The following is a 24,334-nucleotide window of genomic DNA, read 5'->3' on the forward strand; positions in this document are numbered from 1 at the left end:
GTGTTGCTCTCTAGTATCTTTCGGAGTGGAGTGCTGACCTCTGATAAGTTGTGAATGAATTTGGCAAGATACTGTATCCTGCCCATGAACCTCAATAGTTCTTACTTGTCTTCAGGTGGCGGTAGCTGTACCACAGCTCCGACCTTTTCATCATCTGGTTTTAGCCCATCAGCACTGAGCACATGACCTGTGTATTTGATCTCTGTAGTTCTGATCTTACATTTACTTTTGTTCAGTTTTAGGTTGTACTCACGTGCTCTCTCCAGGAGCTTCCTCAGTCTCTGATCATGTTCCTCAATTGTGTCACCCCATATCAGCAACTCATCAATGATGTTGACCACCCCGTCCAGGTCTTCAATCATCTGTGCCACGGATCTCTGGAATACCTCTGATGCAGAAGAAATCCCAAAGGGTAGACGCAGGAAATGATATCTCCCTATGGGCGTGTTGAAAGTACATAATTTGGAACTTTGTTCATCCAGCTTGATCTGCCAGAAACCTTGATTTGCGTCTAATACTGAAAAGTATTTTGCATTAGGCATGCGGGAGACAACCTCTTCAACTGCGAGCAGCGGATAGTGCTCTCTTTTGATGGCTTGGTTGAGATCTTGTGGATGCATGCAAATCCTTGTCTTTTTTTTCTGTGACCACTGTCACCATACTATTCACCCAGTCGGTTGGTTCCATTTGTCTTGTTATGACTCCCATCTGTTCCATTCTGTGTAGCTCCTCCACTACTTGATCCCTGAGAGCTACTGGAATCTTTCTCGGGGCGTGCACGACTGGTGCAATAGTTGGATCAATCTGGATATGGTGTTTCCCTGGTAAAAATCCTAATCCAGAAAACAAGTCATCAAAGTCTTTGAGAATGTCATTTTCTTTTTCAACACCATAGATTCGCTTCACCAGGCCTAGCTTTGTGCACGTTGCTTTGCCCAGTATTGCTGAAACATGTTGCTGTACTATTTCAAACTCGATCTTGTGTTTTTGACCCTTGTATTCACAGGTGAGTGCTTTTTTGACCAGTGGCGCTGTCTTGTGGCCAAAATATGCAACAAGCTTGCAGGTGGGTTTTTCCAGTCTTCCTCTGATGTCCAGTGAGTTGAATGTTTCTGCCGACATTACATTGCACTTTGCCCCAGTGTCAAGCTTAAATGTCACTTTCCTCCTGTTTATTATCAGATCTTGAGTCCAATCATCTTCATCCTCCATCTCTGCATTGTCAATAAACCAGTGATGATGTCTGTGGATGCCAGTTCAGAAGGAATAGGAGCTGTTATACTGCAGGATGAGAGAGCCTCTGCTTCCCCACCCACTACCAGCAAGACCATGGGGGAAGATTGGCACAGATCTCTTTCACTACAATGGTGCAGAACATCCGCTTTGTGTGGACTACTATTCAAAAATATCCAGAGATCACCAAGTTAAGTGACACGTCCAGTCGAGGTGTCATTACCGCAATGAAGTCGACATTCGCAAGACATGGTATTCCAGATATTGTCATTAGTGACAATGGTCCACAATATGTCAGTGGTGAGTTCAGAGGGTTCTCAGAAAGCTGGGAATTTCAACATGTTACTTCCAGTCCAGGGCACGCTCAGTCTAATGGACAAGCAGAGAGAACTGTACAAACTGTCAAGAACATGCTCAAGAAGGCACATAGCAGCAACGGTGACCCTTACATTGCTCTGCTTGAATACCGCAACACACCGATTGAGGGTGTGGGGATCTCTCCTGCGCAGCTGTTGATGGGACATCGTCTGAAGTCCAAACTGCCAACATGCACAACTCTACTGAGTCCTGAAGGTAATGCTCAAGTACATGACAAGCAAAAGTGCGAGCGAATAAAGCAAAAGAGCTACTGTGACAGACATACAAGACAGTTGCCAGATCTGCATACAGGTGAAAATGTCAGAATACAGAGAGGAGACACTTGGCAACCAGCTGTGGTTGTGAACAGACATCAGCAACCAAGATCCTTCATAGTTCGCACGCCGGATGGAAGAGTCTACAGGAGGAACAGGAAGCATCTGCTGAAGACAGGAGAGAGGGAGTTTCCATGTACAGGTGCACAGGACATTTCCACATATACAGACATGGAAACAAACGACACCAAGAGTGATGCGACCCCAAAGACACAGAGGCCACTCGAGAGACTGACACGGATGAAGGTCAAGCACAGTCACAGTTGGATCACACACGGGCTGGGAGACAAGTCAAACTTCCAGCTAGATACAGAGACTAGACATACAGTTTGAGGCAAAGTCACACATGTCATAATTTCCAAGGTGTGAAATAAAAGGTTGATTAGTCTATGTTAGTAAAAGAAAATACACTGCTGTTAGTATTGTAAAATACAATGCAGAATACAGTACAAGAAGGTAAGATTTTTTTATGTCATAGTTGTTGCACTGTAAGAAGGGCATACCTAGAGGCATTGTTTTGGTAATTCACAGTGTTGTAAAAAAAAATCTTGAGGGGGGGATGTAATGTATTGTGTGAGTATTCGTAGCGTCAGAGTGCGTATGATGTCAGGACGTAGAAAAAGGGTTTAAAAAATGGAAGTCTGGTGAATAAACGAGGTTGTTCAATCTACAGCGGTGTCTGAGTCACATCAATATTACAGTCACTACTTCCTAATGGCTCCTTTATCTCGAGTTCCCTTATCAAATCCGGTTCATTACACAACACTAAATCCAGAATTGCCTTCTCCCTGGTAGGTTCCAGTACAAGCTGCTCTAAGAATCCATCTCAGAGGCACTCCACAAACTCCCTTTTTTGGAGTCCAGTACCAACCTGATTCCTCCAGTCTACCTACATGTTGAAATCCCCCATAACAACCGTAGCATTGCCTTTGCGACATGTCAATTTTAACTCTTGACTCAACTTGCACCCTATATCCAGGCTACTGTTTGGTGGCCTGTAGACAACTCCCATTAGGGCCTTTTTGCCCTTACAATTTCTCAGTTCTATCCATACTGACTTTACATCTCCTGATTCTATGTCCCCCCTTGCAAGGGACTGAATTTCATTCCTCACGAACAGAGCCACCCCACCCCCCCTGCCCACCTGTCTGTCCTTTCGATAGGACGTATACCCTTGAATATTCATTTCCCAGCCCTGGTCCTCTTGCAGCCATGTCTCTATTATTCCTACAACATCATACTTGCTGATTTCCAACTGAGCCTCAAGCTCATCCACTTTATTTCTTATACTTGGTGCATTCATATATAATACTTTTGATCCATTACTCCCCTCACCTTTCACATCAATTCCTATTGCACTTGGCCATACTCTCCGATCCCTTCCTGAGCTTTCTGCCCCGTTAATTCTGTTGCCTTTCTTAACTTTCCTTATTTTCTCTTTCCCTTTAACTCCATCCTTATATTTCCTCTCCTCTCCCGCACTACTTAGTTTAAACACACCCGTGTAGCAGTGGCAAACCTGCCTGCCAGAATGCTGGTCCCCCGCCTGTTAAGGTGCAACCGGTCCCTTTTGTACAATTTATCCTCACCCCAAAACAGATCCCAGTGGTCTAAGGATTCAAATCCCTCCTTCCTGCACCAGCTCCTCGGCCACACATTCAGATCCCCTATCTCCCTGTTCTTGCCCTCACCAGCACGAGGAACTGGAAGCAAACTGGAGATAACCACCCTGGAGGTCCTGCTTTTCAGCCTTCTTCCGAGTTTTCTGCAGTTACGCTGCAGAATTTCTTTCCTCCTCTTCCCGAGGGATATTGAGGGATAAGCAGGGTCAGATTGGGTAACAAGGCAGTAAAGACCAATGTGTAAGTGGAGCAAGAAATTAGGAAAGGCAAAAGGAAATTTGACCTTTTCTCTAAGACCATAGTGAGTACTGGATAAGTGACAGTGGACACATGTTGTTGCATTTGTCTTTGGCCCAAATGAAATCCCACATGGAGTCTGATCCAGCTTTGGTCTCCTGAATTGGCAAAAGGACATGCATGACACTGTAGAAGAGCTGCACAAGAATGCTTTCAGAGTTGGCAGAGAAATTAAGCAGACTAAACTTGGATTTGAGGTTAGAGGAACAAGAGGTTCTATTGAAATCCACAGACTGGAGCTCACAGGATAGATGCAGGAAAGCTGTGTACGAAAGGAATGGGGTTGCACCTGAACCCAATGGGACCAATATCCTTGCAGGCAGGTTTGCTGGAGCTATTGCAGAGAATTTAGACTAATTTGGCAAGATGTTGAGAACTGGAGAGATAGGGCTGAGGACGGGGCAGTTGGTAAACAAATAGAGGCAGTGTGTAGTGAAACTGCATGGACAGGCTGAAGATTCGGCAAAATTGCAGACAATGGGATGACTAGCAATGTAAAGGCGAGTCAAAATTGAGAAGTGTGATGAGTACAGGACTGAAGTTGTTGTATTTAATGCACACAATATATGGAATAAGATAGATGAACCTGTAGCACAGTTACAGATTAGCATGTAGGACGCTGTGGGCATTACTGTGAGTGTAACGTCGATGGATACACATTGTATTGAAAGGACAGATAGGTAGGCAGAGGGACTGGGTGGCTTTATTGGAAAAAATGCAATCACATCATTAGAAAGAAGTGACATAGGGTCAAAAGGTGTAGAGTCATTGTGGGTCAAGCTCAGTAACTGCAAAGGTAAAAAGACCCCAAACAGTAGCAAAGATGTGGTTTACAAATTACAAGCGGAAATAGAAAATGGATGCCAAAAGGGCAAAGTTATGATAGTCATGGGGGATTTCAATATGCAGATAGATTGGGAAAATCAAGCCGATGCTGGATTTCAAGAGGTGATTATGTAGAATGCCTACAAGACATCCTTTTAGAGCAGCTCATGGTCGAGCCCACAAGGGGAACAGCTATTGTGGATTGGGTGTTGTGCAATGAATTGGACTTGATTAGAGAGCTTAAGGTAAAGGAATGCTTAGGAGCCAGTGATCACAATATGATAGAATTCACCCTGCTATTTGAGAAGGAGAAGCTAATGTCACATATATCAGTATTACAGTGGAATAAAAGGAATTGCGGAGTTATGAGAGAGGAGCTGGCCAAAACTGATCAGCCTGTGTGGACTTCTGGGGCACCTATTGAGTGGCGATCTCGGGCAGCACCAGAGCTCAATGGATATTAAATATTCCCATTTCAACCTGATACAGATGGGAATCACAAATACATCCAAGGTCTGTACAGTCAATAAAGATGTTGCAATGCAATTGAATAAACTGTCACTGCTTAAAACCAATGGAAACAAAGCTGATTGTAGTCGCACTTCTCACTGGATTCCATGTTGGAAACGTGGCTGCAGGTCAGGAATACAAGTGCATTAAAAAAAATGGAGCTTTAGGCTCACAATATCAACTATCTTGCTGGCAAACATGCAGTCTCCAGTAAATAAAATCAAAGATCTCAGAGCTAGGGTGCTGTATCAGAGGGACATTAGGATCTCATGCATCCTTTGCTTCCAAGAATCCTGGTTAACCCCTTCCATACTGGATGCAGCGATTCAGGTTGTCAGGTTTACGATACACTGTCATGACAGGACTATTGATGTCTCAAAAACAGGGGTGGAGGTGTGTGCCTCATGATCAACTTCTCTTGGTGTACAAACGTACAGTGCTGTCCCAATTCTGCTCACCAGATCTGGAATATCTCGCAATTAGGTGCCTTCCAATTTACCTGCCACAGAAGATTTCTGTGATCGTTTTGTTAGTGGTATACGTTCTACCTCAGGCCAATGTCAAGCAGGTTTTAGATGATCTGAGCAATGGGATCAACATACATGAAACAGAACACCCTAATGCCTTCACCATCATTTTGGGGTATTTTAACCAGGCCGGCTTGAAAAGTTCACTAAATATTTACCATCAGCAAATCACTTGTAGTACCAGAGGAAACAACACACTGGACCACTGTTACACCAGCATCAAGAATGCCTACCGTGATATTCCACGCCCTCACTCCGGAAAGTCTGATCACCTAGTTGTATTACTCCCTGAGTATAGGCAGAGACTAAAGACTGTAGCACCAGTAGTGAGGACCAAGAAGATGTCGACAAGGGACGCTTACAGGACTACCTTGAATCGGTGGACTGGACCGTATTCAGGGATTCATCTTCGAATCTGGATGAGTATGCTGCAGTTGTTACTGGCTTCATGAAAACCTGTGTGGATGAGTGTGTGCCTGTGAAAACTGGCTGTACATTCCTAAACCAAATCTATGGATGAACCACGAGGTATGTCGTCCACTGAGGGATAGATCTGTAGCATTCAAATCTGGTGACACAGCTCTGTACAAGAAAGCTAGGTATGGTTTGTAGAGGGTGAATTCAAGAGCAAAGAGACAATTCTGAGCAAGGTTGGAGGTGACATCTGATGCATGTCAACCCTGGCAGGGTTTGCATGACACTACTTCCTACAAAGTGAAACCCAACAGCATGAATGGCAATGATGCTTCACTACTAGGTGAGCTCAAAGCCTTCTATGCCCGCTTGGAAAGGGATAATATAACTACAGCTGTGAAAACCTCTGCAACACCCGGTAACCCTGTGATCTCTGTCTCAGAGGCCGATGCTAGACTGTCTTTAAGGAGGATAAACTCTCACAAGGCAGAAGGTCCCGATGGAGTACCTGGTAAGATTCTGAAAACTTGTGCCAACCAGCTCGCGGGAGTAATCAAGGAAATTTTCAACCTCTCTCTGCTATGGTCGCAAGTTCCCAGCTACTTCAAAAAGGTGACAATTATACCAGTGTCAAGAAGAGTAGTGTGATCTGCCTTAATGACTATCGCACAGTAGCACTCACATCTAGTGTGATGAAATTCTTTGAGAGGTTGATCGTGGCCAGAATCAATTCCTGCCTCAGCAAAAACCTGGACCCACTGCAATTTGCCTATTGCCACAATAGGTCTACAGCAGATGCAATCTCAATGACTTTTCATACAGCCTTAGTTCACCTGGACAATATGAACGCCTATGTCAAGGTGCTGTTCATTGACTATAGCTCAGCATTTTACACCATCATTCCCACAATGCTAATCAATAAGTTACAGTAGCTGGGCCTCTGTTCGTCCCTATGAAATTGGATTCCATGTTGGAAAAATAGCTGCAGGTCAAGAATACAAGTGCATTTAAGGAAATGCATTTGTAGTCTCCTAATACCAACTGTCTTGCTGGCAAACCTACAGTCTCTAGTGAATAAAACTGAAGGTCTCAGCACTAGGGTGCTATATCAGAGAACATTAGCCGGATGTAGTGATTCAGATTGACAGGTTTACTATACACGGTCAGGATAGGACTATTGATGTCTCAAAAGCAGGGTTGGAGCTGTGTGCCTCATGATCAACTCCTCTTGGTGCACAAATGTACCAGTGCTGTCCCAAATTTGCTCACCAGACCTGGAATATCTCGCAATTAAGTGCCTTCCAATTTACCTGCTGCAGGAAATTTCTGAGATCATTTTGGAACCAGTGTACTTTCCACCTCAATCAATGTCAAACAGGCTTTGGATGATCTGAGCAATGGGATCAACATGCACGAAACAGCAGAAATTGATGTCTTCATCATCATTTTGGGAGATTTTAACTCACTAAATAATTACCATCAGCAAATCACTTGTAGTACCGGAGGAAACAACACACTGGACCATTGTTACACCATCATCAAGAATGCCCTCCGTGCTCTTCCATGCCCTCACTATGGAAAGTCTGATCACCTGGCTGTACTTCTACCCCCTGAATACAGGCAGAGACTGAAGACTGCAGCACCAGTAGTGAGGACCCAGAAGGTATGGACAAGGGAAACACAGGAGCGGTTGTAGGACTGCTTTGAATCGGTAGACTGGACTGTATTCAGGGATTCATCTTTAAATCTGGATGCGTATGACACAATTGTCACTGACTTTAGTTCAGCTGGAAGTAGTATTCTAAAGGCAGGATGATGCAACCCTGGCTGACAAGGGAAGTCCAAGCCAACATAAAAGTCAAAGAGAGAGCATCTAATACAGCAAAAATTAGTGGGAAGTGAGAGGATTGAGAATCTTTCATAAACCAACAGAAGGCAACTAAAAAAGTAATGAAGAAGGAAAAGATAGAATATGAAGTTACGCTTGCCAATAATATGAAAGATGACACCAAAAGTTTCTTCTGATATATAAAGTGTAAAAGGGAGGGGATAGTAGGTATTGGACTGCTAGAAAATTATGCTGGGGAAGTAGTAAATGGGGGACAATGAAATGGCCAATGAACTGAATAAGTATTTTGCATCAGTCTTCACTGTGGAAGACAGGAGCAGCATTTAGGAAGTTTGAGAGAGTTGGGGACAGAAGTGTGTGAAGTTGCCATTACTAGGGAGAAGGTGCTGGAGAAACTGAAAGGTCTGAAGGTAGATAAGTCACGTAGACCAGATGGTGTACACTCCAGGGTTCTGATGGAGGTGGCTGAACAGATTGTAGAGGCATTAGTATTGATCTTTCAAGAATCGATGGACTGTGGCATGGTTACGGAGGACTGGAAAGCTGCAAATGTCACTCCACTCTTCAAGAGGGGAGAAGAGGCAGAAGGAAGTAAATTACAGGCCAGTTAGTTTGATCTCAGTGGTTGGGAAAATGTTGGAATTGATTGTTAAGGATGTGGTTTCTGCTTCTTGGAGGCACATGTTAAAATAAGGTGTAGCAGGCATGGTTCCCTTCAGGGAAAATTTTGCCTGATAAATTTGGTGGAATTCTTTGAAGAAATAACAAGCAGGATAGACAAATGAGAATCGGAGTATGTTATCTACTAGGATTTTCACAGGGTTTTGACAAGTGAGGCTGCTTATCAAGTTAAAAGTCCGTTGTATTACAGGAAATACATTACCATGGATAGAGCATTGGCTAATTGGCAGGAGGCAAAGAGTGGGAATAAACTGAGCCTTTTCTGGTTTGCTGCCGGTGACAAGTGGTGTTCCATGGGGTGTGTGTTGAGACTGCACTTTTTACATTATACATCAATAATTTGGATGAGAGAATTAATGGCTTTGTGGCCAGGTTTGCGACAATATAAAGATAGGTGGAGGGGCAGGTAGTTTGAGGAAGCAGAGAGGCCACAGAAGGACTTAGACAGATTGGGAGAATGGACATAGAAACGGTACATGAAATACAACGTTGGGAAGGGTATGGTCATGCACTTTAGTAGAAGAACTAAAAGTGTAGACTCTTTTCAAAATGAAGAGAAAATTCTAAAATCTGAGGTGCAAAAGGACTTGGGTGTCCTCCTGCAGGATTCCCAGAAGGTGAATTTGCAGGTTAAGTTGGTGGTGAGGAAGGCAAATGCAATGTTATCATTCATTTGGAGAGGATTATAACATAAAAGCAAGAATGTAATGTTAAGGCTGTATAGGGTGCTGGTGAGGCCTCATTTGGAGTACTGTGAGCAGTTTTAATCCCCTTATCTAAGAAAGGATGTGCTGTCATTGGAGAGGTTTCAATGGAGGTTCACAAAAATAATTCCGAGATTGAAAGGCTTGTCATATGAGGAGCGTTTGATGACTCTGGGCCAAAAATCATTGGAATTCAGAGAATGAGGGGAGACCTCAGTGAAACCTAACAAATGTTAAAAGGTCTGCGCAGAATAGGTTTGGAGAGGATGTTTCATCTGGTGTGGGAATCTAAGACCAGAATAGAGGTACGTCCATTGAGAGCGGTGATAAAGAGGTATTTCTTTAGCCAGAGTGTGGTGAATATGTGGAACTTATTGCCACATGCGGCTGTGAACACCAAGTCATTGGGGTATATTTGGGGCAGATTTGTCAGTGCCTGAAGGGATATGGGAGAAGGCAGGAAATTGAGAGAAATGCATCAGCCGTGACAAAATGGGAGAGCAGGCTTGAATCAAGGGCGTTGGAATGGTGCAGGAACATGATGCTGAGGTAGAACAGCTATAACGTTGAATAGCAGAGAGCCTCAAAGGGCTAAAAGGACTACTATTACACCTGTCTCTTCCATTATCAGCTTGTTTCAAGGGAAGGTTCACTGCCTTCTGGTTGTGGGAGTAATATAGAGAGTTGTGGCAGAGTCTACCAGCCAAAGTAATAATTACCCGTGTAATTGTTCTCCTTTCTTTAGCCTGTGTCTGCCAAATACATTTGTACAATCTGCGGTTTATGATGTTTTTCAGGATTGTCCGTGCCTCTTCCAGCTCAGGTTCAGAGGAATTCAGAATCTGTTCAAAGATACTGTCTGTAAAAACAAAATACAAGATCAAAAACAAACATTGTAACAACATGTAATTGCACTGATCTAACAAACTTTTGTTTTCTGGTTGACTTAAAGCGAATTAGGAAGATAAATGTGTGATTCGTACTGATTAGCAATGGAGTTATACAGTTATAGAGCAATACGACACAGACCCAGGCCTATCCTGTACATGCCAAACTGTTATTCTGTTGAGTCACTTTGGCCCGTTCCTGTACCATAGGAAAAAGTTCAATGTGATTCCTACTTGGTATACACTAAAAGAAAACGGAAGTCTGAAAGACAGAATGGTGCTAATTTTCAGTGAGATTATTTAGGAGAGTACAAGAGACCCAGTTGACAGCAAAGTTTGAGAAAATTAGGGGAGTACACGTGTACAGCCATAACAGTGGAAGATGGTGAAAACATGACTTTCACTGGAAGCTGAATTCATGGTGCAGGTATCACATGCATGTAAAAGTACCAGTGTAAGGGGTTTTGATGGGTATAAAAGGGGCACCTGTTTGGTGCAAGAGCTGAGTGTTTTGTCCAAGGCTAGACCACGGCTGGTGGCCAGTGTTGCGATAGGGAACAGTACATTGAGAGAGTCAGAGTATGTTGAGTCAGAATTAAACTTAGTCTGTCGACATTCCACAGATCAGCTCATTTAGAGGATGGTAAGTATTATTTTGATTTCTACATTGCTATTACTTACTGCTATTGAGATTCATTTTATAATTCTTAAAATTATTTAAAAATTTATTATGTGCTTTTTCCTGGTTCAGATGAAGGTTTCACATATATATTTTTAAACCAATGAGATGACACACATGTGCAAGGCCACAAGTAAACACTACTGGAACTAGCACAAACACATCACAAAAGGAAAAACAAATCTCAATAGCAGCAAGAGTAGCAGTACAGAAATCAAAATATTACTTATCATCCTCTAAATGAGCTGAACTGCGGAATGCCGTCATATAGATGACAAACAACAATGGACTCAGCACCGATCCCTACGCCACACTAGTCACAGGCCTCCAGTTAGCGAGACAACAATCTACAAACTACTCTCAGGGTTCACCTATGAAGCCAATGTAAAATCCAATTTACTAACTCATCCTGAATGCCAGGAGACTGGACGTCCTGTTGTTAACAGTCCACTCCGAGTTCTGCGTCCAGGGAGTTTGTACTTTTCCAAACAAAAGGGATGATTTTGCATTAATTTAGAAAAGTGATTAGTGATGTACAGTTTTCTGCTTAAAATCTCTCAATGTTATAGTTTTAGACTACAGACTCTGAGACCAACCATTACATCACCCATCCTCTGAGTACATTGCCCACAGTGGACTTTTGTAAGGGAATCAAGGAATACAGAGATGCTGCAGAGATAGAATTTTTGCCATGGTCTTCAATAGTAGAGAATGTTCGATGGACCAAATGGTCTTCTGTTACTCTGGATTCTTACTTTCGTCACTTGTTTGAAGGGAAGTCTCACTGCCTTCTGCGTGGAGGAGTAATCAGAAGGTGCAGTGATGTGTACGTAGTGAAGTTCCGGAACAGCCACTGTTCTTCAACCATTCGGTTCTTGAAGCAGCTGACAGAAGCCCAGTCACCACATTTACCAATACTATGACCGGGTTGATTGTGTATAATTTGTTTTATTTTGTAGCTACCGCCTGTTACCCAGCTGGTGTTTAGGGCAGCAAAGAAAATCCACAATCTCTGTCTGTCCATGGCCATGTTCTCTACTGTGCGCCAAGTGTAATTCAGGGTCCTCATTTCCGCCTCAGTGATGTGGCATCAAGTTGTCTTTGGTGTCTTGTGTTTCCTCCACCCTTCAGGGGTCCAATGAAGTACTGTTTTGGTGATGGAGTTGGCCTCTCTTATCATCTTGTGCCAAATCCATCTCCAATGTTTCCTCATGATGATTGTGGCCAATTCCTTTTGATGACACTGAAAGAGAAGAGCATGGTTGGAGAACCTTCTTGGCCAGAAAATACAGAGGATCTTCCAGAGGCTCATTGGATGAAATGATGACTGTTTGGCATTGAGCTTATCAGGAAGTGAAGTTCTGCTGTCCCCTATGTCACAAGATTTAACTTTGTAGGAGGTTATGGCATTCAAACCCTGTCACAGCTGTTGAACATCCCTCCTTGATTCCAGTCTAGTCTGGAATCTCCACGTCGCCTGAGAGACAGCTTTCCGGAGATCATACCTACATCATTTGTAGCATTCTTGATCTCCAAACTTGAATGCCTTTAATCCGGCTCTCAGAATATTCCAGATTTCATTGTTCATCCAGGGTTTCTGATTGGCGAAAGCCCTGAAGGATTTTGTGGGGACACACTCATCCATTGCTGTTTTAATAAAGTTTGTAATGACTCTGGCAAAGTCACTCAGCACCTCAGATGAGTTCTTGAACACGGCCCAGTCCGCTGACTCAAGGCAATCCTGTGGCCATTCCTCTGCCTCCCGAAACCACCTCTTACTTGTCTTGATGTCTGGAGTCTTCCTCTTTAGTCTCTATCTGTATTCAGGTAGTGGAAGTGCAGCCAAATGATCCCACTTGCCAAAATGTGGTCTCCGGAACAAACAATGGGCTTTCTGCATCGTAGTGTAGCAGTAGTCTAGTGCGTTGGGACCTCTGGTGCAACAGATCACATGCAAGTGATAATTGGGCAGATCTCCCTTCAAACAGACCTGGTTAAAGTCACTGACTATCATTTACAATGCATCAGGATGGTCCTTTCTTGTTCACAGACAGCTTCATGCAGTTTCACAAATGTTTGCTGATAATCAGCCGCTGGTGGTATGTAAACTGCAGTCAGGATCACGGAGGAGATCTCCATGTAGAATGGTCTACATTTAGTCATTAATTGTCCTCATTCAGGAGACAAGAAGTTGAAATAACCCCAACGTCGATCTACTTAAGAGAATTGACTGAAAAGCTTACACTGCCGCCTTTTTCCTTCTCAGATCTATTCTGAAAATTGTAAAACCTTCCCGTCGTACCACTGTGTCAGGTGTGTCTACATTTAACCAAGTTTCAGTGCAACAACAACTGAGACCTGCCTTATCTCCCTCTGAGACAGTAGCCTTGTCCTGAGATTGTCAGTCTTATTTTCCAGCGACTGCACGTTCGCCAACAAGATGGTGGGCAGAGGATGCCTTACCCTCCTGCACTTCAGCCTGGTTTGAATTCAATCTCTCCTGCTGTGCTTTCAGCCATGCCGTTGACCCTCAAAGGCGCCACGCTGAACCGGTCCGTATTCAATTGTTGAACGTGTGATCTGAAGATCATTGATGATCAATGATATCGTATCCGTTAAATAGGGGCTGTGGATAATTCTGATTTGATGGAGACGGACGTGAAAGCACAGAGGAACATCCGGAGAAATTTCTGAAACGCTCGTTCGCTGCTGTCTTTACTGCGTGGTTGGGAATCTTCCGGAGGGAAGGCCTAAAAATCCCTGGCTTTGCCTGCTGTTGGCAACCGAGATTGAGGTCAAATCGTTTGGACAGAGATGGCGCTCAGTACTCAGTGTCGGAGAGCTGATCGGAGGCTCGAAGTTTTCGGATGATTCAGAGACGGATTGTGGTCGGGCATGACAGGGAGAGATTTTCTTCCTTCCCCCGTCTGCGTGAGATGTGGAACATTTGAGAGACTTTGAACTTTTTACTGTGCTCATGGACTTCTTCATCAAGTTATGGTATTGTTGCACTGTTGTAACTATATGTTATAATTGTGTGGTTTTGTCAGTTTTTTCAGTCTTAGTCTGTCCTGTGTTTTGTGATATCACACTGGAGGAAATATTGTATCATTTCTTAATGCATGCATTACTAAATGACAATAAAAGAGGACCGTGTGTCTGCATAGTCTAATTCTAATTCTAATTTCATTGTCTGCTGTTAAGAGGAAATTTATATTCTGCAGATGCAGTAAGAGTGGTTCAAAAGGAGTATGTTTAAGAGGAGAACAAGTACAATTTCCTGCAGCCCGCTGAGTGTCGCCAATGTACACCAGTGCCATCTTGGAGTGGGCCCTTGATCAATCTGGTTGTTGTCGCGTCTGCTGGGTGAGCACCATGTCAGTTTATGGATTTCATGGTGTGGAAAGAGGGTCCCTACTTTGACCAGATTGTTCATGGCACAGAATTTTAACAGTCTTTCACCATTGTTATTCATCGTTTCATATCCATGGTGCCCATGTCCCTTGTGAAGTGCAAGTTGATAGAACATAGAACATAGAAATCTACAGCACATTACAGGCCCCAGTTATTCCCCACTTTGGTGTTTAGATCTCCCATGATGACGATTATTCCATGGCATGGTGTTAACTCTACTTCCAATTGCAGCTGTTCATAGAAGCCGTCCTTTTCTTCAATACCACTATCATTAGTCTGAGCATAGCACTGGATCACAGTCATGTTCACTACCTTCCCTCTCAGCCTGACTCTCATCATTCTACTGTTGATTGATTTCCACTCCGGCAAGCACTTCTCAATGTCTTTCTTCAAAATGACAGCTACACCATCATGATGCTGACCATCTCCCCTTCCTGAGTATAAAACTGTTTCACCAGTTGCTGCCTTTAGCCTGAAGAGAGGAAAGAACAAAGGGGAAAAAGAGCAGAGCGGGTGCAGTTACTGGGAGTTTGAGAATTCCATTTTCATGTGCCAGGTTGAAGATGACCCAGATAGAATACGGGGTGCTATTTTATAACAAAATGCAGCAGGCTAGAGTAATGACAAGGCTAGCCCAGAAACACCTGCAAAACAGAGTTTGATCTTCAAATAAACAGCGAAAGAATGAAGGACAACAGGGGAAAGACCAGGGCAGTGGGATTTATTGGTGGGCACTCACAAATAGGTAGCAATGGCTGGATGGCCTTGTCCTGTGAAGTGAACATTCAGGATTAAAGAGTAAATTCTGGTCAGACATAAGGACAGGAGTACTCACCTGTGAGTTTAATGTAAGCCTCATGTCATTAATGGCTGTTGACATTGTATACTGGTTCCCACCCGAGCCGCTGATCAGGATATGTGGATCTGCCAACACCATTGCTTCCGTGATCCTAATGGATGAACATGTTTAGAATCGTGTCAGTACTGTTGTCCCACAGCCTCCTCATGATGTTGACAGCAAACACAAGAAATGGATGTGGGAATGGCCTCAGCATACTTGGGTTATGGGAGAGGAAGGTGAAGGAAACATGTCTTCAAATTCACTGCTCATCAGCAACATCCGAGTGAACACTGCAACAAACACACCACGTTCTGGTTAGTAAAGGGCGTGACCAAATTATCTGTCAGTTAGTAGCCAAAGGCTGACCCACGTGGTGACAGTGCCTTTCACACAGGCCAGTGCCTTTCACCAGCACAAGGGCTGGGAGAAGATGAGTGGGTGGACGCAAGGGTGTAAAATGAGTGAAAGCACCGTACCAGCCACACTGCAGGAATACTCACATGCTCTCAATGATGTTGACCACTTTGTGCTGATAGGCCCTGCGATGCAAGGTGTTACGTGTGTAAAACATGTTGTACAAGTCGTCAGCTACCTGTAGAACAAGATGGAAAATGAGAGATCACTTCACCCTGTATGTGTCAGGAACAGATCCCAGGCATTGAAGAGTATCAACACGCAAGTTATTCACCAATCTCATGATGATGACATTTATGCCCGTTCGCAGATCCGACAGATGCCAATATCTCTGCTCCATCACATACCCCATTCATTCAGGGATTTTAATGTCAAATAATTATCCAACAGCCATTTCTGTAAACTGACCGTTGTCCCAACACCACTCTTAAACCTCTTGTACCTCTATTGGTTGTGGCCCGTCCTCCCCATTTTGCTTAATTTTCCATGTTTAACTTTAAATTGTTTTTATATCTGCAGATGCATTTCTAAAAGGTCAGCAAGTTCTGAATGAGTGAGAACATAGACCATTACACCACAGTGCTGAACATTGAAACTACTCCACAATCAATCCAACACTTCCCTCCTACATAACCCTCCGTTTTCCTTCCATCCATGTGCCTATCCAAGAGTACCATAAATATCCATAACGTATCTGCATCTACCACAATGCCTGACAGAACAGTTCACACACCCATCACTCTTAGTTAGCCAAACCTACCTCTGACACCCAACTATATTTTACTCCAATCACCTTAAAATTATGCCCCCTTGTATTATTCATTTCTGCTATGGTAAAAAGTCTCTGACTGTCCACTCTACCTACGCCTCTTATCAGCTTTTACACTTCTATCAAGTCATCTCTCATCCTCCTTCATTCCAGGAGAAAACCATTACCTCGTGGCTCTGGAACTCAATTCTGCGACTACTGAAGACCAACAAACCATATTCCTTCTTAATAATTCTATCAACTAGTGCAGCAACTTTGAGGGTTATGAATGTGGATTCAAAGACCTCTCTGTTCCTCCTTGGTGCTAGGAATAGAACCATTAACCTTATACTAGTTATGGCTACCCTAAAGTTTAAATCTTCTCTTCTACCATAGTTCAGTCAGACTCATTCTCACTGATCCCCCATTGTGATCTCAGCTGTTCTTTGACTGTTCAATTCTGTGCAAAGCCAGTTACCACATAGAAACATAGAAATCAACAACACATTACAGGCCCTTCGGCCCACGATATTGTGCCGACCATACAACCTGGTCTAGAAATTGCCTAGAATTTCCCTCTTGCATAGCCTTCTCTTTTTCTAAGCTCCATGTACCTATCTAAGAGGCTGTTAAAAGACCCTCACATGAGGAATTCTGCAGATGCTGGAAGTTCAAGCAACACACATCAAAGTCGCTGGTGAACGCAGCAGGCCAGGCAGCATCTCTAGGAAGAGGTACAGTTGACGCTTCGGGCCAAGACCCTTCGTCAGGACAAACTGAAAGAAGAAATAGTAAGAAACTTCGGCTGTACCTCTTCTTGAACGACCCTCTTGTGTCCGTTTACACCACTACTGCCGGCAATGCATTCCATGCACCCACGACTCTCTGTGTGAAAAAGCTACCGCTGACATCCTCTCGGAACTTATTTCCAAGCACCTTAAAACTATGCCCCTTCGTGTTAGCCATTTCAGCCCTGGGAATAAGCCTCTGGCTATCCACACGATCAATGCCCCTCATCATCTTATACACCTGTATCAGGTCACCTCTTGTCCTCTGTCGCTCCAAGGAGAGAAGGTCAAGTTCACTCAAACTATTCTCATAAGCTATGCCTTCCAAACCAGGCAACATTCTTGTAAAACTCCTCTGTACTCTTTCTACTGTAGGGGGGTTTCGTCTTTTATGTTACTGCGGAGGCTAATTAAAATGGCTTCTTTGTTATGTTATAATAGGGAATGCTTCGTTGTTATGTTAAAAGCTGAGAAAGCTTTGCGCTAGCAGCTTGTTGTGGGTTAGGGTGTGATAAGAGGATGTAATGAACCAATTGGGATAGTTGTTATGACTTTGGTGTATTTGGAAGATTTGTATGTGTGGGGTTTTGAGGGTGAAGGTGGGAGAGAGAGACAGAGAATGGACCAGGTGCTGTGATGTCCACTAACGGGGTGGAACCCCAAGGAGGGCGTTCGGCGAGGAGACGGAGACGGACTTGTGTGGAGCGTCTGGTCGGCCACCGTTGTTGATCCCAGGCAGCCGGTCGAGGCGGACCGAGGGGTCGCAGGGTGAAGAAGAAGGGTCCAGAGCTCCAACTTTTTTGTGCACGAAGAGATTGAACTTTGATAAGTGTGGTGCCTTTTATTTTCCTTTTATATTTTATTCTCTATTAATTATATAGTTCCAGTAGTATCTATAAACTGTAGATCACTCAAACCTATCTGGTGTATTGTCTGTTATTTGGGCAGGGTGGGTACATCACACAGCATCCACACAAACTATTACCCAGTTTGGTGGGGCCGAGGGCTGTTTCCCTAGACGACAGTGAGCTGAGCGACCCTGAGGGTGGCCAGGGGGGCTACACTATAGTATCCACATCCTTCCTGTAGTGAGGAGTCCAGAACTGAAAATAGTACTCCAAGTGGGGTCTGACCAAGGTCTTATATAGCTCTAACATTACCTCATCAATCTTGAACTCAATCCCACGGTATTCCGGTTCACGGTCCGGTCCATCGACCTTTGCTCCAGGTTTTCCTGTTTACCCTGTTTCTGTTCTTGTTTAGCTCTAACTGAGGCAGCTGATGCTCGTTGGGGCTGGCTGCATAAATACCTTCGGAGACCAGGGTGTGGCTGCTGGATTGTTCTTGTCCTTATTTCTTGTATCCCTTCCTCTGCCTTCTGTTTCCTCGCCTGAAGCCCTGCCTTGTCTTGCCGGTAACTCTCGCCTCACCTGAAGTTCTCGTCTCGCCTTGCTTTGCCAGAAGCCTTGCCTTATCTTGCCGGTAACTCTCGCCTCGTCTCGCCTGCAGTCTTGTCCTGGAGCCACCCTGTACCTAGCTCCCTTCCTGTCCCTTGCCTCCACCAGGTAAGCCAGGCTGTCTTGCCGTTACTTGGGGTTCATTCTGTCCCTTCCTGTCCCTCGCCTCCGCCTAGGTAAGCCAGGCCATCTTGCCGTTACCTGGGGTTGGTTCTGTCCCTTCCTGTCCCTTGTCTCTGTCGGGTGGAGATCCGCGCCCTGCCCAGGTGAACCGCGCCCTGCCCAGGAGGAGCCCAGCCACGCCTCGCCTCGTCTCCTGCCTCCAGCCTCCAGCCTCGCCTCGCCTCGTCTCCTGCCTCCAGCCTCCAGCCTCGCCTCACCTCAAGTCTACTGCCTCTTCCCTCCAGCCTCATCTCGCCTCTACTGCCTCCTGCCTCCAGCCTCACCTCAAGTCTCCTGCCTCCAGCCTCTAGCCTCGCCTCGCCTCGCCTCAAGTCTCCTGCCTCCAGCCTCAAGTCTCCTGCCTCCAGCCTCATCTCACCTCAAGTCTCCTGCCTCCAGCCTCTAGCCTCGCCTCGCCTCAAGTCTCCTGCCTCCAGCCTCAAGTCTCCTACCTCCAGCCTCGCCTCAAGTCTCCTGCCTCCAGCCTCCAGCCTCGCATCGCCTCAAGTCTCCTGCCTCCAGCCTCCAGCCTCCAGCCTCGCCTCACGTCAAGTCTCCTGCCTCCTGCCTCCAGCCTCGCCTCGCCTCAAATCTACTGCTTCCTGCCTCCAGCCTCGCCTCGCCTCAAGTCTCCTGCCTCCAGCCTCACCTTGTCTCTTGCCTAGCCTCAAGTCTGAAGACTCCTGCCTCCTGCCAAGCCTCGCCTCTAGCCTCAAGCCTGAAGACTCCAGCCTCTAGCCTCTTGCCAAGCCAAGTCTCTAGCCTCTAGCCTCTTGCCAAGCCAGGCCAAGTCTCTAGCCTCTAGCCTCAAGCCTGAAGATTCCAGCCTCGTCCTGCCTGCCTGCCAAGCCTCATCCGTGCCTAGTTCTGGGGTCCGAGCCAGAGGCAAGACCCAGGTATTGGGCCCTTGTCCAGTCTCTGGCTCGGAGTCCAAGCCTGGGCTCCTAGCTCTCTTGTTCAGTCCTGTTCCAGGTTCCTGGTTTTCCTGTCCATGTACTTGCCATCGCCCTGTATCCTAGTCCTGTCCCTAGTACTTCAGTGTCTGTGTCTTGCACTTGGATCCGTTCCCAGCCACCGCCATATGACAACGCCTTCTCAACAACACTGTCAACTTGCGCAGCAACTTTGAATGTCCTATGGATGCAGACACCATGATCTCTCAGATCCTCCGCACTGCCAAGAGTCTTACCATTAATATTATATTCTGTCTTCAAAACCTCTCTCTGGTGTTCGTCTTCATTCCCTTTCTCCATGTTCCACTCTCCTCTCCTATCAGATATCTTCTTCGGCCTATTACCTTTTCGACCCATTAGTTCCCAGTTACTCACTTTATCCCCCTCCCCCGTCCCCACTCACCTACCTTTCCCCCACCTGACTTCACCTGTCAGCTTCCAGCTTGTACTCTTTCCCTTACCCACCCCCCCAACAGCTTCTTCTCATTTCCTTTCTGGTCTTGATGTAGGGTCTCAGCCCAAAACATTAGTCCTTTATTTCCCTCTATCGAAGCTGCCTGGCCTCCCAAGTTCCTCCAGCACTTCGTTTGTGTTACTCTGGATTTCCAGTATGTGTAGAATCTTTCGTGTGTACTTCTCCATGGTGCTTTGAGATAATATTTCTGACTGACAATATACAACAGTTACAATTAGTTCAGGCTGGATAAGCCAAGGATTTTCAAACCAAACTTAAGGGACTCTGCTGTTTCTCAAAACATCCATCACCTTATCTCGAGTGCATATGATCTTCATGTTGTCGACTTCACAGACTCGAGAATACTTCAGGATGCGTTGATAGTCAAAGTTGTTCCGGATTCCAAGATAGTAACTGTCCCTTCAGAGACAAGAAGACACATTAATAGCAGCCTCTGCCATTTCTTTGGTAACTGGTTTATTGTGACATGTACCGAGATACAGTGAAAAGCTTTGTTTCCCTTGCCATCGAATCAGATTATCCTAAGAGACAACTTTGTCAAAGTAGGAGAAAAGGAAAAGCAATAACAGAAGGCAAAATATAATGCTACAGTTACAGAGAAAGTGCAGGTAAACAAATGATGTGTGAGGGCTGCAACAAGGTAGATTGAGAGAGCAAGCATTCACCTTTATCATTCAACAGGACTGTTCAACATTGCAATAACAGTAGAATGAAGCTGTCTGAATATGAAGATACAGTCTCAAGCTTTTCCATATCCTGCTCAATGGAAGGAGAAGACGAGAGAATCTCCGGGGTGGGGGCTGTAGCTGCAGACAGAGTCCATGGAGAGGAAGCCGGGTTTCATGTTGGCCAGAGCTGCGTCTGCATCTCTCTGCAATTCCATGCAGTCTCAGACAGAGCATTTCCATATCAAACTGTGATCCAGTCAGGATGCAATAGTGCATCAACAAAAATCAGTGAGGATCAATGGGAAACAGGTTGAATTAGTTCAGTTTTCTGAAGAAGCAATGGTGGGTGTAAGAGGGAATGGAAGACACACACACACACACACACACACACACACACACACACAACTTCAAACAAAAGAAAATCTGCAGATGCTGAAAACCTGAGCAACACACACAAAATGCTGATGGAACTCAGCAGGCCAGGCAACATCTATGAAAGAGTACAATTGATGCTTCGGGCCGAAACCCTTCGGCAGGACTGAACTTGACCACGACTTGGCCATTTCTGATTTTCAAACATTAAGCTCCCAGCAGAAACAATTAAGCCTGGTCCAAATTAACCAAACCATGTGCCTGGTAAGCTCACACTGAGAAAAGGCAGAGATGATGAAACATCCATAAGCAGTTGATGAATACTACAGAGAGGCCTACATACCTGGCAAAATAATCCCACTTATCGACATCAATCCCAGTTCGCTTATTGGCAACGATTTCATACAGAAATCTTTTCTCCTGAGGACGACCTTCGTACGGCCACTGGGGAGACGAGATGGCAGAGTTAGTGCTGAGCAGCACACAGGAGAGTGTAGATGGATCCACCACTCAGGCTCTCCCTCATTCCCTCCACATGACATAGACCGAGTGCAACACCATTGGGAAAACCAAACCGTACTCGCCCAGGATGAGATGCAGCACCTCACCTAAGATCAGCAACAGGAACCAAAGAGGCGAACAGTGAGTGGAGATGGGGGTGCGGGTGAAGTCCTTAATGAAACCTACTCATCTGTACTTACCTAGGAGTCACAGAGTCAGAGAGCACCTCCACACAGAGGGAGGCACTTCAGCCCATCTAGCCAGTGCCAAACTGTTATTCTACCTCGTCCCATTGACCCACACCAGGATTAAAGTCTCCAACTCCCACTCAAGTTCAAGTTAACGTTTATTGTCATCTGACTGTATATATTTACAATCAAATGAGATAATCTTCCTCCAGACCATGGTGCACCTGCAAATCATATACCTCACACACCACATAAAACAAAATATTACCACAAGTAAATTAATAGAATATAATATAAATTGAAGTGTACAGTATGTAGTGTGTAGCACAGATAAACAGTAAACAGCTTGCTGTCGGTGTGACGAGATCTCAGTGGTGGCAGGTATTCATTTGTCTCACAGCCTGAGGGAAAAAGCTGTTAGCAGTCTGGTAGTCCTAGTCCTGATGCCTCTGTGCCACCTTCCGACAGCAGGGGTTCAAAGAGATAGTGGGATGGGTGGTAGGAATCCTCAACAATGCTTTGGGCCCTTCATATACAACACTCCTATAGGGGGGAGGGAGCCCTGCCGATGCTCTCAATGCGTTTTATTTATTTTCCACCCTCCCATCTATACATAGTACTTTGATTTATCCTTCCAAAGTGCAACACCTTACACTTATTTGCATTAAAATCCATCTGCCATATTTCAGCCTATTTCCCAGCTTGTCCAGATCTTAGTGCAAGTTTTGACAGATCCCTTTCTGTCAACTATAGCACAATTATGAGGTCATCCACAGAGCTGCTGATCTAATTTTCCATCTTATCATCCAGATCATTTATACAGATGACAGACATCAACGGATCCAGCACCAATCCCTGTGTCACACTACTCATAGGTCTCCAGTTAGAGAGGCAATCATCTACAAAATACTCCCAGGATTCACCTCCGAAGCCCATGTAAAATCCAATTTACTAACTCGTCTTGACTGCTAGGAGATTGAACATGCTTCTCTTAACAGTCTTCTCTGAGTCCAGAGATATATTGGAAGCCTTGATAGCTTTCTACACTGTTCACTATGCCCCTACCCATGGAGTCATCTGAAAATGTGATGATCAGTTTATCACATTATCATGCACATTGTTGATACCGATGACAAAAAACTACAAACCTAGCACTGATTCCTGAGGGACACCACTCATCACAGGGCTCCATCTACTCGTCAGAGATATCTACCACCACCCCTGGTTTCTCCCAGCAAGCCAATGCAGAATCCATTTACTACCTTATCCTCAATGCCAACTGAACCTTGTTGAACAACCTCCCTACAGCACCTTGTGAAACGCCTTGCTAAAGTCCACATAGATAATGTTCATGATCTTTTCTTCATCAACTTTCCTGGAAACCTCTTCGAAAGATTGTATAAGAATGTTTAGACATCGCCTACCGCACAAAGAACCATACTGACTATCCCTAATACTTACACATCCTCTCCATTACAATGTATTAGAATAATTCACCCACTATTGGTATCTGACTCAGCAGCCTATAAATTCCTGGTTTATTCTTAGAGCCTTTCTGGAACAACGCAGTAACATTAGCTTTCCTCTTGCCCTCTGGCACCACATTCACAGCTAAAGACATTTTAAATACTGCCAGGGCTCCTGCAGTCTCTCCACTAGCCTCCCACAAGATCCGAGGTGACACCTTGTCAAGCCCTGGGTAGTTATCCACCCTAATTTTCCTGAAGACAGCAAGCACGACCTCTTGGGTAATCCATATATGATCACTGTAGTTTTGCATCAGTTCTATAGACTCCTGAGTTAATCAAACATCTCATTCTTCTTCTTAACTAGGACCTCAATATTTCTCAAATCCAAGGTTCCCCAAACCTGTTAGTCTTGCCTTTTATTCTAATAAGAACATACAAACTCTGCACTCTCAATACTTCATTCTTGAAGGTTTCCCATTTACCAAACATCTCTAAGCTGGAAGACAACAGATCCCAATCCATACCTTGCGCACTAGGCTCTCAATCACTTCAACACTTTAAATTCTCCAAACCTGATCTCCTCATTGTCACTGTGGATGTCCAGTACCTATACACTTCTGTCCCCCTTGGGAAGGCCTTACAGCTCTCCACTTCTTTCTAACAACAGGCTAAGCACTTCTCCTCTACCAGCATTCTCCTCTGGCTGTCAGAACTGGTTTTCAACCTCAACAACTTCTCTTTCAACTCCGTCCATTTTCTCCACCTCCAAGGTGTAGCCGTGGGGACCCACATGGGCCTCAACAATGCCCGCCTGTTGGTCAGCAACATGGCACTGTCCATATTCCAATACTATACTCATAATGTTTCCCCCTTCTTTCTCTGCTACGTCAATGACTGCATTGTGCTGCTTCCTGCACCCATGCTGAACTCCACAATTTCATCAACTTTGCCTTCAACATCCACA

General features: G+C 44.8%; 1 pseudogene; it reads right to left on the minus strand.

Moving 5' to 3' along the window:
* LOC140210631 (deoxynucleoside triphosphate triphosphohydrolase SAMHD1-like) overlaps nt 1-24,334 on the minus strand; it is a 91,920-nt pseudogene that overhangs the window by 10,476 nt on the left and 57,110 nt on the right.

The sequence above is a fragment of the Mobula birostris genome, chromosome 2 (assembly GCF_030028105.1).
Source record: "Mobula birostris isolate sMobBir1 chromosome 2, sMobBir1.hap1, whole genome shotgun sequence".
Taxonomy (NCBI): Eukaryota; Metazoa; Chordata; class Chondrichthyes; order Myliobatiformes; family Myliobatidae; genus Mobula; species Mobula birostris.